This window comes from Tachypleus tridentatus, chromosome 13 (assembly GCF_004210375.1).
Source record: "Tachypleus tridentatus isolate NWPU-2018 chromosome 13, ASM421037v1, whole genome shotgun sequence".
Lineage (NCBI taxonomy): Eukaryota > Metazoa > Arthropoda > Merostomata > Xiphosura > Limulidae > Tachypleus > Tachypleus tridentatus.
In genome coordinates this window covers 89,887,339-89,912,188 of record NC_134837.1, presented here as the reverse complement: position 1 = coordinate 89,912,188, position 24,850 = coordinate 89,887,339, and the positions used below count along the sequence as shown (strand labels likewise).

General features: G+C 32.9%; 2 long non-coding RNA genes across 4 annotated transcripts in view; one reads left to right on the top strand and one right to left on the bottom strand.

Annotated features, from left to right (window-relative positions):
* Nucleotides 1-544: 544 nt before the first annotated feature.
* On the bottom strand, nucleotides 545-23,228 carry LOC143237430 (uncharacterized). Its single transcript, XR_013020070.1, has 3 exons — nucleotides 23,123-23,228; nucleotides 19,264-19,326; nucleotides 545-1,171 (listed from the first exon to the last, which is right to left on the bottom strand). It is a non-coding gene; the product is annotated as an uncharacterized LOC143237430 (long non-coding RNA).
* Nucleotides 21,769-24,850, top strand: part of LOC143237428 (uncharacterized) — a 16,899-nt gene continuing 13,817 nt past the window's right edge. For 2 of the 3 annotated variants that reach the window (XR_013020066.1, XR_013020067.1), the window contains exon 1: nucleotides 21,769-21,888. This is a non-coding gene — a long non-coding RNA (uncharacterized LOC143237428). The remainder of the gene's footprint in view (nucleotides 21,889-24,850) is intronic. The other variant, XR_013020065.1, reaches the window with a different exon arrangement.

The window sequence follows — 24,850 nt, the reverse complement described above, 5'->3', positions numbered from 1 at the left end:
TTGTGTCATTGTTGAGTGTTTGTGGCAACAGTTGCTTGAGAAACTTCCATTAATTTATTTTTTTGAGGTTGGACTTCACAAAAGATTAAAAACGCAGCAGCTCCTGTGGATGGAGTCGAACAAAGATGGTACTGGGAACGCAAAACCTACCTTTTACAACTGTAACTCTTATTGTGATTGTAGGCGCGTTTCCTGCTAAAACTAGAATAACGATCGTAAATATTCTCGCATGATGCACTTTAGCCATTAATCATAGGCTTGCAGTAATCAACAACAGACTTAAAGGTGTTTATTTTCTCTGAGGGAGATAAAGCGACAACAATCATAACTGCGTACAGTCGACAGACTCGTGACTTTTGAACAATACTGTTGTTTTTACCACTACAGACAGACAGACAGAAAAGGGTGGAATAACGAGAAAAGAGCGAAATAAACAAATAGGATCGTCAGCATCATTTCGCACTTTCATGACAGAGGTGTGTTATAATAAATTATTTTTACAGACAAATAAAAACGACCAGAAGGTGAGAAGGTATGGGAGAGTAAGAACAAGTAAAGGTATGAATAAACCTATAATATCGTCATAATTTTATTCGACACCTTCATAACAATACACTTACCACCTTGAACAAGCTTTCTCATCAAGAGAAGAAAGAGTAGCATGTAAATTACAGAAGTATTTAGCTTCCATGAGAACCCGACATACGCTTATTTAGTTATTCTGTTTAAGTTTACGCAATAAAATTATTCAGTTTTGACCACACGTTAAAAAATGTGCCTCAGCATTGTCTTAAGAGAAATTCATATTCTGTAAATATTTTCAAAGATAGTGATGACTGCATTTCAGACGTTAAAATATACAAGGTGAACAAAGCGTTTTCTGTATGAAATCATGTTTGGTGACATCCTTATTGTCTGTCTAGCTTAAAGTGAATGACGCACATACTTGGGAGTAATAACAAACATATACCGATATGGAGCTAAATGTGTGTTTAGAAGCAAGTCTATATGATTAAGTCGTGATGTTAGACTAAATTTGAGCGTCACGAAGAAGGTTATTCAGCCATCTGCCACTGCTCAAGTTCCATCACTGGTGATCCCTGACCTCACGTTTTCGACTTCGCTGGTGTCGCTGCTGATGTGTACAAAGGAAGGAAGCAGCCACACTGACCTGCAAAATAATGAAGAGTGATCAGGCGTGTAAACGTCGACAGATCACGGAATGTCATCGACTTTGTGACAATAATTAATCTTATCTACCAGAGCAGCTTTGGTTCAAAATCAGTTCAGAATTCAGAAAACTGGGGCTTTAGATCGGATTATTTTTTCATGCTGTATCAGCTCTTTTCGTAAATCAACTGAAATCTGAATGTAGTATTTGAACCGATGTCTAAGAGAGATTATTTTCGTACGAGCCAAGCTGGGCATTCCGACAGCTTTACGAAAGCACGTGTCTCTTGTCACCACACATCTGTTGTTACGGTGGCGTACACCACAACAAACTAACAGGATTGCGGGGAATATAGAAAGCGGTCGATCCTCAAAAGTATTGTAATGTTTGCACACAAATTCTGCTGTAATCTAAATATAAAGGTATTTTATAAATAAAAGAACACATTTGTCGCAGAGAAAACAGTTTTCCCTCTGCATAGTGTCAGAGCTTTATCGTTTTTCAGGTACCCAGCGAAAAATAAACATCTTCAAACCATTTCCTCTAACTAAAGTAAAAGAGTACAATTTTTTTTTCTGTACCATAAATTATTGTGGCTAAATTAATGTTTAATCTTACATCAATTAGAGGGCTAAAAATGGGTGTTTTATTATATTTATGCGACTTAACAGGAAACTCGTATAGAAAATGATGGATTAACATTTATTTACATTTCACAATAGTTTATCCATAATTTAATACAGACTCTGTCATGGCTCACCCAAAAAATCAATTTGTTGGGTAGTTGGTGATATAATGTCCTTTACAGTTTTTATAAACTAAAACGTAAGTCATATCTTCAAATACTAATGTGCTAAAATAATTGTAAACCACGATAACGGTTTATACTTCATAATGGGATTCACCTAGGAATTTAAAAAAATTAAAATTCATTGCACAAACAGCAAAGACCTTCTTAAAAAGCAGACTTGTGTCTGAAAGAAAACTGAAAACATTCTATCTCAGTGGATAAGCCTGCTAAAATATTGACAATAGTAAAACAGTTGATTACTAGATAAGATTCAGAATTACAGTTGATTACTAGATAAGATTCAGAATTCATCTATTTGTTCTTCATATTATTATTCGTATTATAGTTGTTTCAGAAACCTACAGAGAAAACGGCTATGGATACTTTATTTAGATCTATGTATATAATCAGAAACCCCTGTTAAAGTCCTAGCACTGTTGTTAGTTTCAGGTTTGAAAGAGAAGTTTGTGCTTAATTCCAAACAAATTTGCTTTTTTTTTCTATTGTTGTTGTCTCTATTAGACTGTTTCCTCTATTTAGCAACCTATTAAAAACTGATTTAAAAAGTACCTCACCCATGGCCAACTGGTTAAGGCACCCGCCTCGTAATCTGAGAGTCGCGGGTTCGAACCCCCGTCACACTAAATATGCTTGCCTTATCAGCCATGGAGACGTTATAATGTAGGGTCAATCCCACTATTCGTTGGTAAAAAAGTAGCCCAAGAGATGACGCTGGGTGGTGATGACTAGCAGCCTTCCCTCTAGTCCTACATTGCTAAATTAGGGACGGCTAGCACACATAGCCCTCGTGTAGTTTTGCGCAAAATTCAAAACAAACCAATAAATTAGTTGAATTGTCAATATGAATCTTAATACGTTTTACTTCAGCAGATGTGTTCTACACTATTTTACTAAATTAATGGAATAGTACGACTTCAGAAAAGAGGTGTCGTATCCATTGAAAATAAAATAGATCCGTTTGGGTCGTTAAACCTAGTCTTGACTCTGTTTTTAACACTACCACTATATGTTGGAATAATCCGTCAATCTTCCTGTAAAACAGCTCCAAGCATAATGTACTCTTTGTGTTTTTCTGTTCCTAAGGCAACAATCCAAAACGTCTTGCAGTGTTTCAATTGGATGCAGATCAGGGTCTGGGTTATTCAAGACAGAATTTAAAAGTTACTTGTCTCTGACCACTCCTAGATAGGCAATGAAGTATAGTGCAGTGCATTATTATGTTAAAAACGTATGATTCTACCTATATACTTTCTTCAGTATGGGAAGTGCAATATTATAGAGAATGATTCCTTTAAATAGAGAAAGATGGGTAAAAATATTTTATGCATATCAGTATGCACTACAAAAAAGTATATGACTGCTGGTTAAAGACTGCAACTTTGGACAGTAACACCTCTAACACGAGTTGATAACTCAAGATAATTACTCGAAGGAAACATTTTTCTTTATGGGTGAAAGAAAGGTTGTTTGAAAGAAGGTTTTATTGGTATATTGTCATTCGTTGTTCTTATGGAATAACTAAGTTTTCTACTTTATTAAAACATCCACTTCTTTCACGATTTTTTCTGCCTAAGTAACATAACTAATTGTCAGTGTGATTGGGCACAATTTCCCTTCTTCTGATAAAAAAAGAGTCCACTGTTCTTGAAATTTTCAATTATTTTGTTACATTCTAAGTCCTCTTGTACACTAGAAAAACTCAAGAGCAGTATCAGTTGTTAATAAATATGTTTGACGAAAATATCAACTTTTTGTTTGATTTGTTTAAACGCAAAGCTACAGAAAGGGCTATTTACGTTGTATCCTCGGCAGGTATCGAAACTCAATGTTAACATTATAAACATATATAATTTTCTCTACAAGTGGGTTTTCTCGTCATCACGGATTAGATCGAGATAAAATTGATTATTGTTAGTCTAAAAGCAAACTCATTCTCTACTGTAAGTTTTATTCGAATGATATCAAGCTGATAATTATTAGCCTGGCTCAGATAGCCTAGTTGCTTTGGGCCATAAAACACCAAACCAACCAACCATTATTAGCTTAAAAGCTAATTAGTGGCTCTACTGTAAGGTCTATCAGAATGAGATAAAACTGATCATTATAAGACTAAAAGATAACTAGAGCTCCATTATAAGTTTTACTAGAATAATATAAAGCTGATCATTATTAACCTAAAAGCCAGTTAGTGGCTCTGCTGCAAGTTTTATCAGAATGAGACAAAGCTACTCGTTATAAACATAAAATATAATTAGTGCTCTACTATAAGTTTTATCAGAATGAGACAAAGCTACTCGTTATAAACATAAAATATAATTAGTGCTCTACTATAAGTTTTATAAGAATGAGATAGAGCTGATCATTATTTGCCTAAAAGTCAATTAGTAGCGCTACTATAAGCTTTATCAGAATGAAATAAAACTCATTTATTTTAAAGCCGTTTTCTTCATTAGCAGGGTTTTAAGAGAAGTTTATTTTCGTTGTTGTCATTATCAGCCCTTCATAAAAATTCACTGCTTTGGTTAAGCCTTAAAAAATATCAACATAAAACTCACTTTTATAAAATAGAAAACTAAAGGGTCAATTTTGTTTTTATAAAAAACATCCCAAGATCAACAAGATTTACAAAATTACATTTTCTTTTTCCACGTGAACAATTTATTTCAAATATCATAAGCCTTGCTATACAAGGTACGCATTATTATCAGTTATTAACAGCCTTTGACTATACAATGCTAAGTACTAAAAATGCTAGAAATGACTTAAAAGGAAACAAATATTTATATCTATTAAGTGAATGAAATATGTGTCGAAAATCTCCTTCAAAAGGTAAGTTGTTATATACATCGTTCATAAGAATATCTATCGTATATCGATACGTTAGAATTGTCTCGATAATATTTCTTCACTGATCTATGAACATTTATTAGCACTTCTACTTAACACTTATTAAATCGCAGAGCATCAATAAATTAAATAAGGTGGGACCTGCTATTAAAATGTAATACCTAACTGACATTCATTTGAAATTACTTCAAACGATAAAGTGTGCCCAATAAAAGTCTTATGAGATCTATCAACTTTCCTCTGCAGTCACTTTAATACGATTCGAGTTTCCTAGGGCGTTTCTTAATAACTTTCCATTTTGCACGGCCATTGTGCTTTACTGGCTCCCCTGGTCAGCTAGTTCCGGTTTTAAAATCATTTATTAGACCAGTTCATTACTACTACTGTGAAGAGTTAGTACTTCAGGTCCTCGAAGTCAGTATGTGAGGCCATATGATTGAATATTTAACTATGCAGTAAGGGCCTCTTAACTTTATTGAATACAGCAGGTGACTCATCAGTCATGACTCCACTAATTTAATCCCGCTGATTCTTTAACTTACTTTCTCGTTTATTCTTACCATTAATTTGTACTCTTTACATTTAGCTTTAGCAAACTGTACGCTGATGAAATAATTATAGGTTTTGCAGAGTAGAATCTAAAATAAGCAGTTCTACTCTATTAACATTTACAGTTCGTTTAATGAAAACTGCTGATCACGAGAGTATTTTTCCGGACACAGAAAAGTTTACGAATGTGCTGAAGTAGAAAGTTTGTCAGTGATCTAAGCACAGCAGATGTATCATAACTAAACGAGCAGTAATGCATTGCACTTGATTTTCAAAAAGACGGTATTACTAAATTTGAATGGGAGAACTTTATTTGTAGTAGAAAGTAACTTTATTACAAGTTTGAAATTGCTTTCATTTCCATAAAAAAAGGAAAAGCAAAGATAATTCATAAATCTCTAAATTATGTAAAAAAAATGTTTGGTTTTAATGCAGAGAGACGTTTCTGAAACGTTTTGAAGGACAAAAAAAAAGACAACCGCAACTATTACACAAAATGAGTGTGTGTGTTTTCTTATAGGAAAGCCACATCGGGTAATCTGCTGTGTCCACCGAGGGGAATCGAACCCCTGTACACATAAAGAGACGTATAAGTTTCTCTCACAGTGTAAAATAATTATTTGATGAAAAATAGAAACTTCTCACTTCATTGATGAAGCACAAAATATTTTACTGCAATTGTTGCTTTTTATTCTTTCAAACATTAACTTATTAGTTATTCTAGTCATTCTATTCATTTATGTAATCATTTTTACCAGTAGAGTTGCTAAGCACCTTAAAGAAAATTACAATTACTAATAATCGACTCACTTTACACGTGACAGGCAAACCATAAAAAGCCTCTGACTGCCTCCAGTGGCTCAGCGGTATGTCTGCGGACTTACAACGCTAAAAACCGGGTTTCGATACCCGTGCTGGGCAGAGCACAGATAGCCCATTGTGTAGCTTTGTGCTTAATTCAAAACAACAACAGCCTCTGACCACTTTGCCTAAGGTCATCTGTTGGGTATCCTTGTCGATAGTTTTCTTTTCGATTCTGTTGGTTTTATAGATTACTATAAGCTGTAATTGAGAGGAGAAGTCTGTGATATGGAGGGTTTGTTTGTTTTGAATTTCGCACAAAGCTACTCGAGGGCTATCTGTGCTAGCCGTCCCTAATTTAGCAGTGTAAGACTAGAGGGAAGGCAGCTAATCGTCACCACCTACCGCCAACTCTTGGGCTACTCTTTCACTAAAGAATAGTGGGATTGACCTAACTTTATAACGCTCCCACGGCTGAAATTGTGAGCATGTTTGGTGCGACCGGGATTCGAACCCGCGACCCTTGGATTACAAGTCGAACTCCTTAACACACTTGGCCATGCCGGGCCGGGTATGGAGAGAGTTACATAGTTTAACAGGCGAGTGTAATAAATCTGAATATTTTTATAGAGATGGGAATTTGGTCTCCATTAGTGACAACAATTGCTTTTGTGTCGTGCTTGAACAATGGCTGTAAAGGGAAAATTAACAGAATAAATTATACTAATATAGAAAAATATATATCTTCCGAATCACAATGATTACAATAGATTAAGCAATATTGCGATAAAGTTCACAACTATAATTTAAAGTATACAAACAAATTAAAATAAATCAAATTTGTAATCATACCTGCTACATCACCGTATAATATCCAATTGTGAACTCTGAGAATTCTATATGGAAAATTGGGGTGAAATAACCTCATAATTGTCAGATCTATTTTATTTTTATCTATCTTTATAGCCTGCTACCACCCCTTTGTCCAGAACCAAGCATAAATACACTTTATCATTAAATGTGTGAGAACAGCACTCCCCAAACTAGTAATAACCCATTCCTTACTGAACTCACACGTGGATCTTACGGTGCACTACTAAGAAAGAATTTTAAAAGTTAAAATCTTCTACTGCTGTCAGTTGTAGAAAACATGTCACGAAAAAAGCATTTCATGAACTTCAAAGAGGTATAAGGCGTAATATTGTTGATGCAAATATAAAAGCCATCTTAATCCGCCGGTGGGTAAGTGGTAAGTTTATGGAATTACAAATTTGAAAGACAAAGGCATAGTTCTTTTTAATGACTTTTTCACTGAGTAAGTAAACTGAAGACGAGGAAAGTTCCTGGATGTTAGAAAATGGAAAAATCAATTTAGTATCCAAAGTTTGATTATTCTCTCAGTCCATATAAAGCCATTGCACAAACTTTTAATAAGAATTCAGGACTCAGGAAAGAGTATTGACTGAGCATAGAAATATCCATTCTGTTAGATTCCACAGATTCACTATGGATTACGAGACACTCAATCCAACTGTGAATACAGTGCGTCGACTCTTTTATCGAAGAAACATATAATACAAGGGAATGAATTCAGTCTTTTACCGTTTTCTTTGGATGGGTGTTTCTGGGTTTGAAGGCAACCTAGAGAATGATTTGGGTAACATGTCAACCTAGGTCTAAAGAATAATGGGATAGTATAATGTGAGTCCATTTTACCTAGTTTGGATTGGTTTGATTGTTTATTGTAGATATACTTGAACAAACCTCCACAAGGACTACCTGTATTCGCCGTCCCTAATTTTGAACTGATATATGAAAAAGAACCCATTAAATTAATAGTGCACACCATCAACTATAGAGATACTCTAACCGAATAATGGAATCGGACCGCCATTCATGTATCGGTAACGGGAAACGAACCATTGACCCTCAAATCCACTGTTTGATGCATACAAATGAAACGTCTAGACAAACAATTAGGTCGCCTATAAAGATATCTTTTTCCTACTAGTAATCATCTTAGGTTATTAATTTTACTACGGTTATGAGGGATATTACGGTCTAAAGTTGCATTCTTAAACACAAATCATAAACTTTTTCTTTTGTGTGTATGAAAGCTAGTGTTGTTTTATTAATTATGTACTCAAAATTGCTTTTCCATAACTGTTAAATAACGTTAAATGTTTTTTTTTTTTTTGTTGGGGAAGAGAAAAGCATTATTTATATACAATATAATTCTATCACCTGGTAGGTTATTGATTCTAGTACGTTGTACGTTTAATTTGTCAACAATTATGATGATTTTAATTGCTTGGAAATAACATTAAATACTACGCGCATACTTTTCAAAATAACAACATATGTTAAGATTTTATCATTTGTTATTAGAAAATAGGCTATATAGATATATAACACGTTAAATATTCGTATGTTTTGTTTATTGCCTTGTTTATATAGCATATTTTAGCCATATAACATTTAAACGTGATGCATATAAATTGAGAATTAGGAGTGATTATGGGTTTATTTCCTGGTACAATATACGCACAATTGAGTACTTCCGCAATTTTGGTTTTCTTTTTGTTTTTTGGTTATTTCACGCAAAGCTTCACGAGGGATATCTGCGCTAGGTGTCCCTGATTTAACAGTGGTAGAGTAAAGGGAAGACAACTAGTTAACACCAGCCCCCACCAACTCTTTGATTACTCTTTTAATAACGTCACATTATAAGCTCCCACAGCTAAAAGGAACGAGTATGTTCGGTAATGGGGATTCGAACCCGCGGCCTCTTAAATTTCAAGTCAAGTACCCTAACAACCATTATATCATGCACTCCCGCAATAACAAGGAGTTCAAAACACAGGAAACGAAATAGATGAGTTTACTGAACAAGTCAATCGTAATCTTGCTCTTCAAGAAACAAAGCTCAAGTTCAAGAAACACAAAAAGAACACCTACATTAAATTACATAAGTGTATAGTTGAAACTGAAACTGACTGAACATTAAGATAAAACATGAATTACATATTGAACGTCGAAGTTACAGCACAATAACAGACAAAAAGTAAACAAACATGAATGACTGTACTACTAGTCCCAGGCCTTGTTGATTGTTTGAGGTTGAGATGAAAGTTTGAGAGTGTCAGTTCTGATAGCTGACACAAACAACTAAACCTGATTTCCAATATCTGTATTTTTCCACTTCTGTAACTTCAGAAGGTTAACTTTATAGTAACTAAGTCCCAGAAGACCAAAAAGAGGAAGAGGTAATCTAGATTAGCAACCGATATAGAAGTGACAAGTTCCAGGGTTATATTTGCTATAAATCAGTATTAGATTTTCTGGTTAATGCTGAACTTTAACCTTCTAGTGGCTTAGCGGTATATCTGCGGACTCACACTGCTAGAAACCAGGTTTCTATCCCCGTAGTGGGCAGAATGCAAATAACCCGCTGTGTAACTTTGTGCTTAATTCTAAACAAATTAAACCACAAATATTACAAAATTTTGAAAAACTAATCTAAAACTATAGAAAAGTTATAGATTATGATATAATTATAAAATAAATATATTTCTTACTATGTTTTTACATGTTATTCAGAAAAATCTACTCCGTTGTTTGCTTAAGGTTGCAATAAAACTAAACTTCCTTGGGATAATTGGCTGATGTCCATTTTCTTATTACTGTTTTTTTTTTTTGTAACATCTAGGTGATTATGGTTTGAGTTTACATCGTTGTAAATAAAGAACGTTTATAAGTATCTTCAGGTTTAGACATCACATAGCTAAGTGGATCTAATAATCAGATGACTGGTGTATTTACGAGTTTTGTGATATCTTATTTCATTAAAGTTTATTAATTTTTGTGATGGATTTACTGTTATATATGCATTTTAATATCGATGTTTGTTTAGTTAAATACGTATTTATAAACGCACGTAACATATTGTTAAATCTATATTGCGAAATTCCCGCCTATTCACTAAATTCATAGGATATTCTCCAGTGTAAGAATCAACAATATATGTTTTACGTAATCTCGATCGTATCGTCAGCATTACTGGACCAACTGAAAGTTCTAGAACTTCTTCTAACGTTTATAAACCGATGCGCCAAGAAACAATATATTGTTGTTGGTTTGCTACAGTTGGTATAGTATAAACTTCAGAAGCTATAACTATGATAAACGCTTATCAACCGAGAACTTTAAACATTCACCAGGAATGTTTAAATATTTTGAATATTAGAAACCATTTAACGTCAGTCTATTAAATTTGGACGTTAATAGTTCTACGAAGACATTGTACAGCTTCGCCTGTGAAAAACGCGCATGTGATTAGCGAAGAGCTAGCTAGCTGTCCGTTAAGTAAGATGTACCTATATCAACCAAGGTTGAATTCGCTCATCGTGAAACGTGGATAAAATTTTCAGTTCAAGACCAGATAAAAAACTTAATATTACCTGTGAGTTTATGAAACTTTTGTATATAGATCATTATTTGTAATGACCATTATTATAAATTATATCGTTATTTGTGTATTAAAACCTATTTGTATTAAGAAAGAAAACTATGTATATCGATTTTGTTGGCAAACACAAGTTTGATATATATTAACTGTAAATTAACTTCTAAATTCAAATTTCCGATTATTTGAAATAGTAATACATACCGTACATAGCATTATAAATCGCAAACCTGTCCGAAATAAATTATAATACGTAACATTTGTAAATAAATCCTCATTTCAAAGAAAATATTAATATAATTTTCAAAATCTGCCTAGATGAATTATGGGAAATCCGTTATTAAAACTGAAACAACGTTTATGAAGTATAAACTCGCAGTTCTTTTGTAAATAACAGCTTAGAATCACATAACTACGTACACTATTTTCTATTACGTTTAGCAAAATATAAAACTTTTAGTTCAGGCTAATTCTTAAGACGTCATCTCATCTATCCGTATTCTAGAGCCAAGTTTGAACTAAAGGAAATACCGTTATACCATAAAACTATAATTCTCCCTTACTTCACTACTGAATCACATTCTCCTTCCTCCAGTGAATAAAGAAATAAAAGAACAATGCAAGAAACAATACTTCTTGAACCTATAAGGTTAAAACAGTCGTCCTGCATTTACATTACATTATAAAATTTGTTAGAACTAATTGTATATAAGGGTACAACACTTTTATAACTAGAACCTTCAGTGGAAACATTTCATTTAATAAACAGACTGTATAAAGTTGATACACCTCTAGATTTAATTAATTTCTAAATTTAAATTACAATTTAATTCAGTTTCAGACTGTTTGAAATTGTAATGCGTACCATAATAAATTGGAGGTTTGTCCGAGAAAAGTCGTAATTGACTCACTGATTAGAATCAAGCAAAAAGCTACACAGTGGGGGCTTTCTGTGTTCTGCCTACCAGGAGTATCGAAACCTGGTTTCTAGAGCTGGAGTCCGCAGACATATGCCACTAAGGGACGTAAATCGTAATACGTAACAGTTATAACGTTTTAAATTTTACAAAACTTTCATAATTATCTGAATTATCATTACGCTTCTTTCATTAATCTTTAATGGTGTTAATTTTGGATTAACTTACAAATTTCTTAAGTTTCCAAGCCTGGTGTAGTATTATTAGAATTACGACCGAAAGTGTTATAAAAAACAGGACTGCTGACTTAAGATTCAATGCAATAAAATCATCATAAGTTTTACTTTCCTAATTTATTTAGTTGTGGCATTGTTAAGTATGTCTACTCAGTTCACTATACTCTATCGTTTTCGTTATTGTATACATTACTTTGAATTAGTCAGATTAGAAATTTTATAATTGCGTTTGAACTCTGCTTTAAATAAATCTTTTTCAGCTTCTCTGTAGGAGTAAAATGTTGTCAACTTCTTTCGGTAATTAAATAAATGTGTCTGTTATTCTTATCATTTTTGACTAAACCTCCAAATTTTGAACTTTATTAAAATATAATCTAAAAAAAAACATAAAAGGTACGAAAGCCAATTAAAAGATTAACGTTAGTCGTCAGGATCTAATTAAATAATGAAACACACAGAAGAGAACCAAATAACGTCAGCCGTAAGACCTAATTAGATAATAAAACATACACAAGAGAACCAACTAACAACTTTCTACCACAGATATACCACTTCACTTGGTTCCTCCACATCCTAGTCAGACACCGATTTCAAACTTAATCACAGTTGTGGTAAAACACCAAGTTAAAAGTCCCACCAATTAATGTGATTTTTCAACTAACCTAACAATTAAACGACTCTTAACGAATAATGTCACTTGCATATCGACCACTGCATATACTGAGATGTAATTCATTTTTTTCAGCTTCATCCAGGAAAAAAATGTGCGTGAGATAATGTAGAATCTGAAATATGAAAACCTACTATTCTAAACTTCAAGAGCTGTCAAGAAAAGAAAGAACTTGAGATTCACTTTGTTTCTTACTAAATTGTTAGTAACTGCTTTATTTCTGCTAGCCAACCATGACATCACATGCTAACCCTCATCCATGTTTAACGAACTTTACTACTCCAGGTTTTTTCCCGGCACACACACACAAACGCTCCCTATTTGTGACGTCATATGCTGACAGCAGTCCATATTTACCAAATAGTGGCGTTGGAATAACTGATCACACCAGACAGGAAGTTCGGTGCCCTTTAACGTCATCAGAACCGACATCATAAAGCACGACTCGCAAATTCAATAAAAAAAAAAAAGTTGTTCTCAGACCACTTCCTTCAGCAGAGTGTTTATTAGATATTACTTAAACTTGGTTTCAATTTCACTTTATAATGCTCGATTGAACGCTTGGTTAGTCTTTCCTGTATGTTGTAAATACTTATGGGGTAAGAAAGCGCAACACTGTAAAAATGATCAAAACTGTGATTCTCCAAAATTGCATGTATCGTTATATCAAGGTTCTGACATAATTCATTATGACAAAGCAAATTTCATATTAGTTGTAGACAAGATGTAAAAAATCGGGCGCTTTGGATCCGCCTTTGTAAAGCAATGTATTTTTCATAGCTAAGTTTAGTGAGAATTTTATAATGTATGTCATCGACCGACCGAAAGTCAAACCTGGGCCACCGGCTTTGCAGACGCCACTATGGAGTCACCACTGCTACAAAAAATGTCTTATCTCATGTTATATTTTGATGAATGCCTAAACACTATAGTTCAGTGACTTTTGACCTATGTGTTCGTACCGTGATGCACGAGTTTTGCCGCATAATTTGTGGCATGTTCGTGGATAAAATGTTAGCTCTGAATTGACTTGCAATCTTCATGAGATAACGAAGATTTTTGTTCAACACGCATTATTTTAAAATAGAATGCTCTGGAGTAATTAATATGCATATAAAATACAATAACAACAAGATTATACAAGTTTTTAAGCAAACTAAATGCCATAACATTGCATACTGTTGAATTCACTTACTGAAGTACAGTAATCGAATGTGATCAGCGTGTTGTCATATGCTGTTGGTCAAATTCAAGAAGAAACTAGTAACTATTGTAAATTTTAAGCCCAGAGTCTATGTTTGTCAGTAAGGTTTCTCAGAAACGGTTAAATGGATTTGGAGAAAATTTGGTAGACATTTGGACTATGACCCGACTTAGAAACTACTAGTTTAGGGAGAGTCATGGTCACAAAAAAATCCCTATATGTTAACATGGGGGCCGTTTTTCACACAACTGCCGCTCTATAACTCAGTCAAAAATTTTTGGATTTTGATGAAACTTGGTGAACAGATGAAGAACATTATTTCTCATTGTTCTACTTAAAATGTTCCTAGTCTATTGATAACGACTGGCATACAGTTACATTTTAATTTTTTTTTTTTGAAAGGCCGAATGTGACCAACGCTGCGCGACAGCGATATGCGCTCTACTCAGTGCCTCTCTTGTTATGATTATAATCAGTTTGACATTACATGTTATGTCAAATGTTCCCAAAATGGTAGCTCAGTCTCACTTATGTTCTTATCACAACAACGTAAAAGTTAACCAAATAATCTATAGCTTTAATTCTTAACAGCGTATGTGCCAAAAACATTAACGAAACCAGTGGGATGGAAGAATGAAAATCTCCAAAATATGCTAGAAATGTAGAAATTAGATATGTAATTACTTCATGATACGTAAAATAAAAACACACATTTTCAGTTTCTTTGCCCTCTTTACACGAAAGTGTTAGTGAAACTTCTTCCTTTCACATACCTTCTCTTATTTAACGGTTCCCCGCTGGTATAGCGGTAAGACTACGGATTTACAACAGAGGTTCGATTCCTCTGGGTGAACTCATCAGATAGTTCAATGTGGCTTTGCTGTAAGAAAAACACACACATACATAATGTGCTTACACTCCTTGTGACTTATATTTTGATACATTTTCATGTATATCAGAAACATAACTTAATACGTAAATTACAATAATGCATGATGAAACTTTGTAGAATGGACGGCAACTGCCTGTTGTAGAAACACAAGCGTAGAGGACGAAGTTTCGAAAGTCTTCCACCTTTCGTCTTCAAGAATACAATAATGCATGCTAACGGATTTACTTATGTATATATATTTTAACATATATTTAGAAACGCATGTAATTGTGTTACATTCTTAAAAAGGTCTGGGATGGTCAGGTTAACCGGTTAGGACGCTTGATTCGTAATCTGAGGGCCGCGGGTTCGAATCCCCATCCCATCAAACATGCTCGCCCTTTCAGCCGTAAGAACGTTATTATGTAACAGTCCATACCACTATTCTTTCGTAAGCGAATAGCCCAAGAGTTGGAGATGAGTGGTGATGACAAGCTGCCTTCCCTCTTGTCTTACACTGCTAAATTATGGATGGTTAAGGCAAATAGCCCTTGTGTAGCTTTACGCGAAATTCAAAACTGTTCTGATAAATTTATGGATGTCAGACTGATAACTTTTAGTGTACATTATTTCAAAGTAAATTATTTGAATTGAAAGTCAAAAACAAACAAACAATACATTGTAAAATGTGTATTGCGAAAGCCCCACCTATTCTCTAAATTTGTAAAGATTCTCCAGTATAAAAGGTCAATAATATATGTTTTACGAAACATATCTTTGAATATTGTGGCCAACTGAATATTCGAGAACCTTCTCTAATGAATATAAAAGATAGACGGAGAGACAGTATATATTGTTGGTTTACTACAGTCAATTAGTATACTATAAAGCCACAACTGTGAATAATACTTATTAATCGGAAAACTACAGACATTTGACCAGGAACGGTTAAAGATCTCAAACATTACAAACCATTTAACCCCTAAACAGCGGGAATATTGTAAGTAGCAGCATCAATTAATGATGGCCACCGTTTAATGGTTAACTTCAGTGAATTAACTTCGAACGTAAGTATTTCTATGACGACATTAGCTACTTTCGTCGGGGAAAAAAAAAAAAAAACTACGCTTGAAGAAGCTAGCTGGCTTCCTGTCAAGGGAACTATACCTGTGTATCAACATAGAATTAATTCACTCATCGTGAACCTGCGATAAAATATTCAGCTCCGGATAGAAGACTGAGGTATGTTTGTAAGTTTGTATATAAATTATTATTTATAATAAATATCCATAATAACCATTGTTCTATTTTTTATTGCTGTTTGTATAATAAAATATATTTGTGTTAAGAAAAAAAATTGCGTGCATCAACCTTGTTGGCAAATATCATAAATTTGATACATATTAATATTCAATTAACTTCTAAATACAAATTACATAATAAATCGGAGACTCGTCCGAGATAGATGATAATACGCAACAATGTTTATAGTTGATGGTAGAATAATTGCGTTTATATTTTAATTAAGGTGTTCACACTTTTTAAGCTGTTTTGATATTATATCTAATAACAGACAAAAAGAGACTATTTGTATATGTATTCCAAAATTATTCCACGTTGTATGATTAGATAGACCATGTAATTGTAAATTTTGTCGATAAGTTTAGTAAAAATATTTATAAATTCAAAAATAAATGAAAAACGTCCCCGATCTATGATGACTTTCATTACCTTTACTTCTAGACAGAGGAAATGAAACGCCCAAGGAAATCACAACACAGATGTAAGTTAATTTGATATTTAAAACTTATAAATTAATTTCTTGTAAAGCAACTGAGACACAAAATACCCTTTCAGTTAATTCTCCGTTACGTATTCCCATATTCTTAAATTAACAATCTGTGTCTTTCTCCTGTTACTACTTAATTCGTATATAGAATATCATACTATAAACGTTATACTGTTTAGAATTGATCAGCAAAGACTTTAAGATTCAATCCAAATGAAGTGTCATAAAACATAATTCACTCATCTCTTTATTTTTTCTCAAGAGCAACAATAAACTTGAGAAACAGTATAAAGACAATACTGGCTATATTATCTCCTGTTTATCGTTATTTAAAAACCAACGTGTTCTCCCGTGGAACAGCGATGAATTTACGGATGTACAACACTAAAATCTGGGGTTTGATTACCCGTGGCAGACACAGCAGACAGCCAAACGTGGCTTTGCTCTAAAACAACAAAAATCCGAGCATGCTTCCTTGCGTAACAGTGTAATAAGATGAAAATTAATTACTGATGGGAGAATCCATTCCAACATCATGCCCATCACGTCTGTCTACACTTATATCATTTTCGCCTGTTTTCAACTTAGTATTGAAGACGTTTTCATAAAACTATGAAACGAGTTCAGCGTGACTTGCTTTTGAGCCATAGGCTGGTCATGCAGAGGATATTTTTCTTTTTATTCTGTTTGCAATTTGATTTCGTGTAGTTTAGAGTCTATGAAAAGTTAGTATATACTCCTCGTTTATCTTCTAGTTCATTACAAGGGCATTTGAGAAACATAATTGATTTAGTAAACATTAATTTTAAGGTATAAACTCCATCATTATATAAGATTTCAGTATAAAAATATATCAAAAACAGAAGGTATTACAAAACATAAAGAAAGTGTAGATTTTTATATTATTGTCAGCGAATTCTGGGTGAATGTATCTTTATAGAATTGTTTTTTAAAAGAACTGCTTGTATTATCGGAAATAGTTAATAGACTGGTTTACTGAATTGTTTTCATAGACGTAATATTTTAATATAAGTATCTTAATAACCTTAAGTTCTATGATCCCAACTCGCCATTTTGTTTCAGTTTTCTGACCTTACTGATGTCTTGTCTATATAAAAAAAAGTAAATTCGCTATGTATATAAATTATTTATTGTTCTGCGTTTTAATTATCAATGTTTGTTTAAATTTCATAACAGTTGAGTAGCTTTATTCTTGATGACGAGAAACCCACTTGAAATAAAAATGTATCTCATATACAGATGTATTGATAAGCAGAGAACAACGTTTCGACCTTCTTCAGTCATCTTCAGGTTAACAAAGGCTAATAAAAGTGTTAATACCTATACCAGACGTTCTGAGATACAGCTTTATTAATTAAAAACACTTTATGTACAAGGCACTGAAATAGTATGTCATAACAATTTATGAATTATTCATAAATCACCTCTATATTTTGTAATTACAAACTGATTTACTGACTTTTCAATCGCAGTTATACGCAAATATCTGTAGTCCGAAACGGATTCATACATTTATTGAATGTGTTAATACAAATAATTTATACCCAAAATGATATAGAAGTTAAAAATGAATGCATATTAAGTTTACAATTCTTATTTTTTATTACAAGATCACTAGTGGCGTGAAATATGTTCATTCATTTTACTCCTCCTACACGACTTCTTTGATTTCATCATCCAGATAAAACTGGATATGCGTCATTCGTTGGATAATTATCTAAACCTCAGTCTTCACATTACGTCAACTCTTACAATAATACTGAAGTCGTCCTTAACCTTGCGCCTCTACCAAGGAAAGAAAATTGGGTAAAGCTTTAAACATACCTTTGAATTTTTTCCAGGTATCACGATTTGACCAAGATTCATTTGTCGTTCCCACCCTTTCTATCATCTTCTCCACCCCCTCCTTACTCTTCTTTGTTTACCTAATGCTCTTTAACTAGTGAAGAGGGCATTAGGTAATGTTATTTTGTAAATTTCTCTAGCTTCTTCTTTTGGTACTTTTTGTTTATAAATTTACCAAATGAGCAGTTCTGAGAAATTGTAAAGTTTATCTTAAATATATCCTTAACTTTCAAGAGACAGAAGTAAAAACAAATAACGTGATCTTAAGAATTTTAATCATTTTAACACATGTTTAACTATTTTATTAAAGCATCAAGACTAAGATAAAATATAAAGAAGTCGTATTTATAATTATAAGGTGGAACAAAATAAGAACTTCCACTTCACTTCTAACAAAATGAATAACTTTTAAAAATTACAAATACAACTTTAAAGTTATGCCAGTATGAATTTCTTTCATATTTTGACGTCTTTTAAGTTAAGTCTGTAAAATACAATTATTAAAATGTTTGAATTTTAAATTCAATTCCCGAATCGGACGTAACTTAATGGTTAGTGAGTCCAGATTGTAAGTCAGAAGATTCGTGATTCGTGGCTCACATAAAAGTTCATAACTCTTTGAAGTCAAGGGCGCGTTATAAGAGTGAGTTTAAACCTTATTAACCTATCAGACAAGAGTACCCAAGGGTTAGAGGGGAGTGCTGTTGACTGGATCTCCCAATGTTTATCAATTTAAAATTAAGGACAACTTTGCTTAGCTAAGATAGCTCTTTCAGTAGTTTATCGTGAGAGTCGTGAAGTTGGTACCACAAAGACCAATTAAAAAGTTACAGAAATGTAAATGTGTGACGAAATACGACATAACACTGAAAGAAAACATTAGCAACGTGATTTATAATAACTGTTCGTATTTTAATATTATTTGCGTTGTATCTGTTTGACAGAGCAGTCATACTTTTTTGTAGTCATGTTTCAAAATTATAACCGGATTTTATAAGTTTCAATACATATTTATCTTTTGTAAACAAGATATGAAATAAAAGATAATAATTGAATATAACCCTACCTTTCAAATAGGGGGACAGCATAAAATTTGGAAAGAAATTTTATCTTGTGTTTCGTATTGTATCTGAAATTACAGATTAAGTGATTACCAATCTACCATAATGTGTTTATCTAATCTATTGTGGCAATCACCACAGGTAATAAATAACAATAAACTAAAATTAACACAAACTTTTTATGTATTTGTGAGCTTCAAATCAAAATATGCATAACGTCAGCAGCACTTTAGTTGAAACTATCAAAAGAATATTACACAAAGAAATGTTTCACTGTGGGTTTAGATCGAAGGAAACACTATAAGCAGAATAATGGGAATCGGGTTTCCTGTAACACCCCACTTGTACATTTTTGACTTATATAGTAACTGTAAACTATACATTTATTCTAATTTTCTGAGGAGTCATCTCCCCAGAACTCCGAGCTTGAGTTAGCACGGGGACTGCTTTTAGCTGCTCGTTATGCTTTCAATCTCTTGTAGTAAAGTCTGCATGTCTAACCAAGCTCCCCTACTTTGCAACAACTACCTACACTACTCATAAATCTATTATTTTTAAGTTTATTTAGGGGGAAACTAAAACATACATGAGGAAACAACGATATCATGAATCTGGCCGAGCGGTAGTTAATACCTAATTCTGTACTCGTTTGTGGACGATTGACAGACACTTACGAAAAGAGATCACGCTATAAGCGCAGTTTTACAAGCTGATAGGAACAGTCGAATTTTTGTTTTTCAATGACAAAGCCGCGTACCATTCACAAAGATTTGATATACTTATTTGTCGCTAGACTACTTTCGTTTTCAGGAGTAGTTGGAGAGAAAATACTCTTGTTCGCACTAATAGTCTTAGAAGTTTTGATTAAACAGAAAAGAACAAAGTGTAGTTTCTGAGCTATGCCTTTAGTATATATTCTTATATAATGTTCTGAGGGTACTTATACGTTCTACACATTAGTTTAGCATGTTATGTTATTTGCACGAAATAGAGAACTTATAATTCTTTACGCACATTCTCTTATTATCATCGAGTACAATATTTTTTAAGGGTAGCTTCATTTTCGTTTTAAAAAAGTTTGATAACGTTTCTAACTAATCATCCACGTCTCATTCCACCTAAACACGTGGAGATTTCTACGATTCAGCTCAACTGTATATTGTTTTTGTAAGAAAACTAAAACCGTAACATTTTACTTTATGATAAGATGCGTCTTCTTTAAGAAACCAAATGAGCATTACTTCTGTGGTGAGCAAAAGCATGGAGATATTTAGTATACAAATACAAAGACGTATAAAATATGTAACCAGTGAAGACAACACCAAGAAATTAACTAAATGTACTTCTGGCGAGACAAAGTTAATACATTATAATAGAATTAAGCTTAATATTTTTATAAAATATTGACTATTATGCATTTGATCCTATATGCTTATGGCAATATGGTAAAACACTTGTATATGATGTTGCTACTGTCCCAGTATGTTAAAAACGGTTCTTTTATGCGAACCATAAGTCCTCGGATCCACAACTCGGCACGTTAACCACTAGGCCACACACTCAACTAACTTATTTGTCAATGCTATTTTTGTCTTCCGGGAATGTCACACCTTGATGCTTTGTCTTTGTTTTACGTAGCTGTTTGTTATTAATCCTAAAGTTATACAAAGGGTTATCTGTGCTCTTGTCAACACAGATATCGAAACACGGTTTCTAGAGGTATAGATCCGTAAACACTATACCACTGGGGCTTTTTTACATAAAGAGAATAATTGATTCCCGTCGCTTCTTTTGGCGAAAAAATACACGATCTTCAAAACTTTTTTCTAAATACAACTGTAGTTGTTCAAGTCTAGATAGGCTGAAATATTCCTTAAATATCTACTAGTTAATAGTATTATATAACAAATTTTTAGTTCGCCATAAGTGTATTTGTAGGTAGTTTGATGGAAGCATCGAATAAGTGGGGGAACATACGAATTCCACCACGTTTTGCATTGGTTTAAAACTATTATTTTAGCTTTATTTGAAACCTATGTTTATATTATTATGGCATGACTGTGAATTTCGAGTTGATTTAGTACTTGAGCGTTTTGAGCTCTGTTTTGAAAAACAAACAAAATCACCTTAACGTGAATAACTTTTTCAAAGGAGCCCTTCAGGTACAAGTTATTTAAGTACTGAACTTTGATTAGTAGTTTTTTTAGCAAACGTATTATTGAAGTCTCAGAGAAAGAGACGATAATCATGAAATACTTCATAATTCAGCCTATAAACATTTTCAATACTTGTGACATTTTTACGACAACCACGAGAAATAAGACTAAGTGACAAATCACCTCTCAATTCTTTTTTTATTTTTTTATTCACGGTTCACCCTCTTTCCTGTTGCAATACCATTGTGTAATATTCTCTTCGTTTGCTATTCACGACGCTATTCAAATTCAAAAACATCAAATTTGTGTACACGCAGTTCAAATTTGTAAAGGACATAGGTTTCTTCATTCATAGCTTCACGGTTGTTATCGGTCTTCGTTTAAACATGAAGTCTGCAGCGGAAGTAAGCTACCTGCGACCTCTGTTTCCAGACTGCAGGATACAAAAAGGTTCAGTTGCAATAGAAACCGAAGGTGAGTCGCTCGGCTTGTTTGTACAGTAATCCATGTTATAATAGTCGGATACATTTTAAACATGTCAGTGATGGATCGTGCTGCATTCGGCACGTGCAATGCTTATGTTATTCTGTTGAAAGCGTGTCAGTTTGAGACAGTTGGACATTTTTTATACATTCCTTTGTTAGTTTCAAGTCTTTTTTAGGAAATAGTTTGATGAATCATTCACTTAGTAATGCCATTCTTGCAATAAACATATGTTAAGTCAGATATACAATTTGTATAGCCTAAAGCTATACATAACTCATTTTAAATTAATTGCAGTATAACTACAATAATATTACTTTGTTTGTGTATTGCAAGTAAGGTTAAAAGCCGCACTTAGATACATAAATAAAACTTAGAATGGTTAGAAGATAACGGCGTCATGTTATTTATTACATTGAAATGTCAGTTCTGATTTAGTGTATGCTGTTACATGGGTTTTAAATCGGGTATTACAGCCTTATAAACTATTCCACTACAAACTGTGATGAGGATTTCTAGGACTGTGTTCTGTCATATGGAGTAGAAGAGGAAAAATAGACTCAAAATTACTTATTTTGATCTCATATTAATTAAGGAGATTTGTAGACTGTTACGGTGATCAGTTTCGTATGACTTGTATGTTTTAGTTTAATAAACTTCTCGATAATGAGCAAAATAAAAAAACGACCTTAGGAATATGGATATTTTAATATTTTAAATACTAGAAAAAAATTAAAAATTCGACTTCTAAAATAAAATCTTATACAAATATTTTCGTACAAATTTCAAAACAAAGTAATTTTGAATTTTTCAATTTACTCAAAAAGAACTATTTTGACTCTTACTTTATTCACTGATACATGTAGACTAACTCAGGTAGCATTTATTGTATAAGAAAAATTAGAATTATTATTCTATTATTCAGAATTGACCTATGTTTAGTGTATGTATACAATTAATTTAGCTGTTTTCCACAATGGGTGGATATATTATTTTAATATATAACTAATATCAGATAATACCTTCAGGTTGAAGATTTTGCTCTGTGTTTTTAAATAATACTTAAGTACTTAACCGTAATTCTATTATGTGTTAATTAACTATTAACTATTGTATAAATGTTTGGGTTCAACAGTTTTTATCTGTTTATCAGATTTTCGACACGACTACAAAATAACAACTTATTAATTAAGAACACTACTACTGTTACTATGCAGTTACTTACTTGTGGACTGTCAGAAGTTTGGTTTTAAAGTTCCCATAGAAGACATTATTTATGGGTAAAAATGCTTTTATCAATTCATGGTGTAAGCTAAACAGTTGCAGCAGTGCGATTGTGATTTTATTGTTATGATTGCACTGTTTATATGTAATCATAGATTACTGTTCTGTAACCTAGAGTTGGGATTGTTTGTTTGTTTGTTTTGGAATTTCGCACAAAGCTACACGAGGGCTATCTGTGCTAGCCGTCCCTAATTTAGCAGTGTAAGACTAGAGGGAAGGCAACTTTTACTAACGAATAGTGGGATTGACCGAACATTATAACGCCCCCACGGCTGAGAGGACGAGCATGTTTAGCGCGACTCGGATGCGAACCCGCGACCCTCAGATTACGAGCGCATGCCTTTACGCGCTCGGCCATGCCAGGCCCTAGAGTTGGGAACTCCTCTTTTACCGTGAAATCTTCTTACATGTTTGTGATTTTCAAACTTGTATTTTATAATCATAGTTATAATGAATTGTTATAGCTTAGACCCTCGCACAAACGCTTGTTTTATTTTATTAAATTTCTTAATTGATTGGAATGTTTTGTAATTGAAATAAAAAATCAGAAATGCAAATAATTAATTAAGCAAACAAATCACTCGAAAAGATTCCCACCACTGATTGAAACTATTATTAGAGAATAAAGTGAGAAGCAGTGTTTTCTTACATTGATATAATTTCACATTTTGCTGTTATGATTGTAGTTTATTTCAATAGCACCGTATACATATCTGGAAAAATAAAAAAGTACGCCTTGTTGGCAACAACTTACGAGATAACAAAGTCAATATTTTGCCTCAAATATTTTAATGCCCGAATAAAAACAGTTTCTCGCTATATAAGCGTTACTAGTTTTATTATTCTTATCTAAAAGTTGTAATGTGTTCTCAAAGGTGATGATAATTCTTTTATAAAACTGTTTTATCTTTACATTTCGAATGTTAAGTGAAAGTAAATCTAATCAGTTGTTTATTACGATGACTGTACAAACTAAATGCTATTATAAAATCAAAGATTTCAAAGGTTCCAAGATTAATCCGCCACATAGTTTATGCATCATTTTCTTAAAACACGCCAAGAAAATTGCGTTTACAACAACATACATAAAAATTAGTCATTGAAAATAGAGTCGCTTATTAAAATATTAGTGTTACAAAGAAAACAAATATATACAAATACATAAGTAGTTGCATCAAGGGTCGAATATTTTCCGACATACTTAAAAACCTTTCACATAAATGAAATACATATAGAAATGTTAGGTTCAAGATAATCTGTAATACGTTCACTTTGTAACCCATAAAGATATTGTATTTAGATTTGTAACAAAGAAATCAAAAGATTTATTTGGCTTCTTTAAAAATTCTCCAAAGAAGTTCATTACAATGCCTATCACGAATATAAAAGTTTTTACATTGGTTTGCATCATTTGCCATATATGATTTTGGAACACCTGCATGCTATGTGACGTCTTTTTGAAATACTTCTGTGTGTTAAGTAGTTTTACACAGAAATGTACATCAATGTATGTTTAAAAACACATGAATATACGATATTGTGTTTCAATAATTGTGTGAATTATTGAATTTCATTATTTTTCCATATCTGTACTCGTGAAAACGTCACGTTGACATAAATATTCCGTGCTTGTTTTAGTTTCGTTTTTAAACAATCTCTTTTTTTTCTC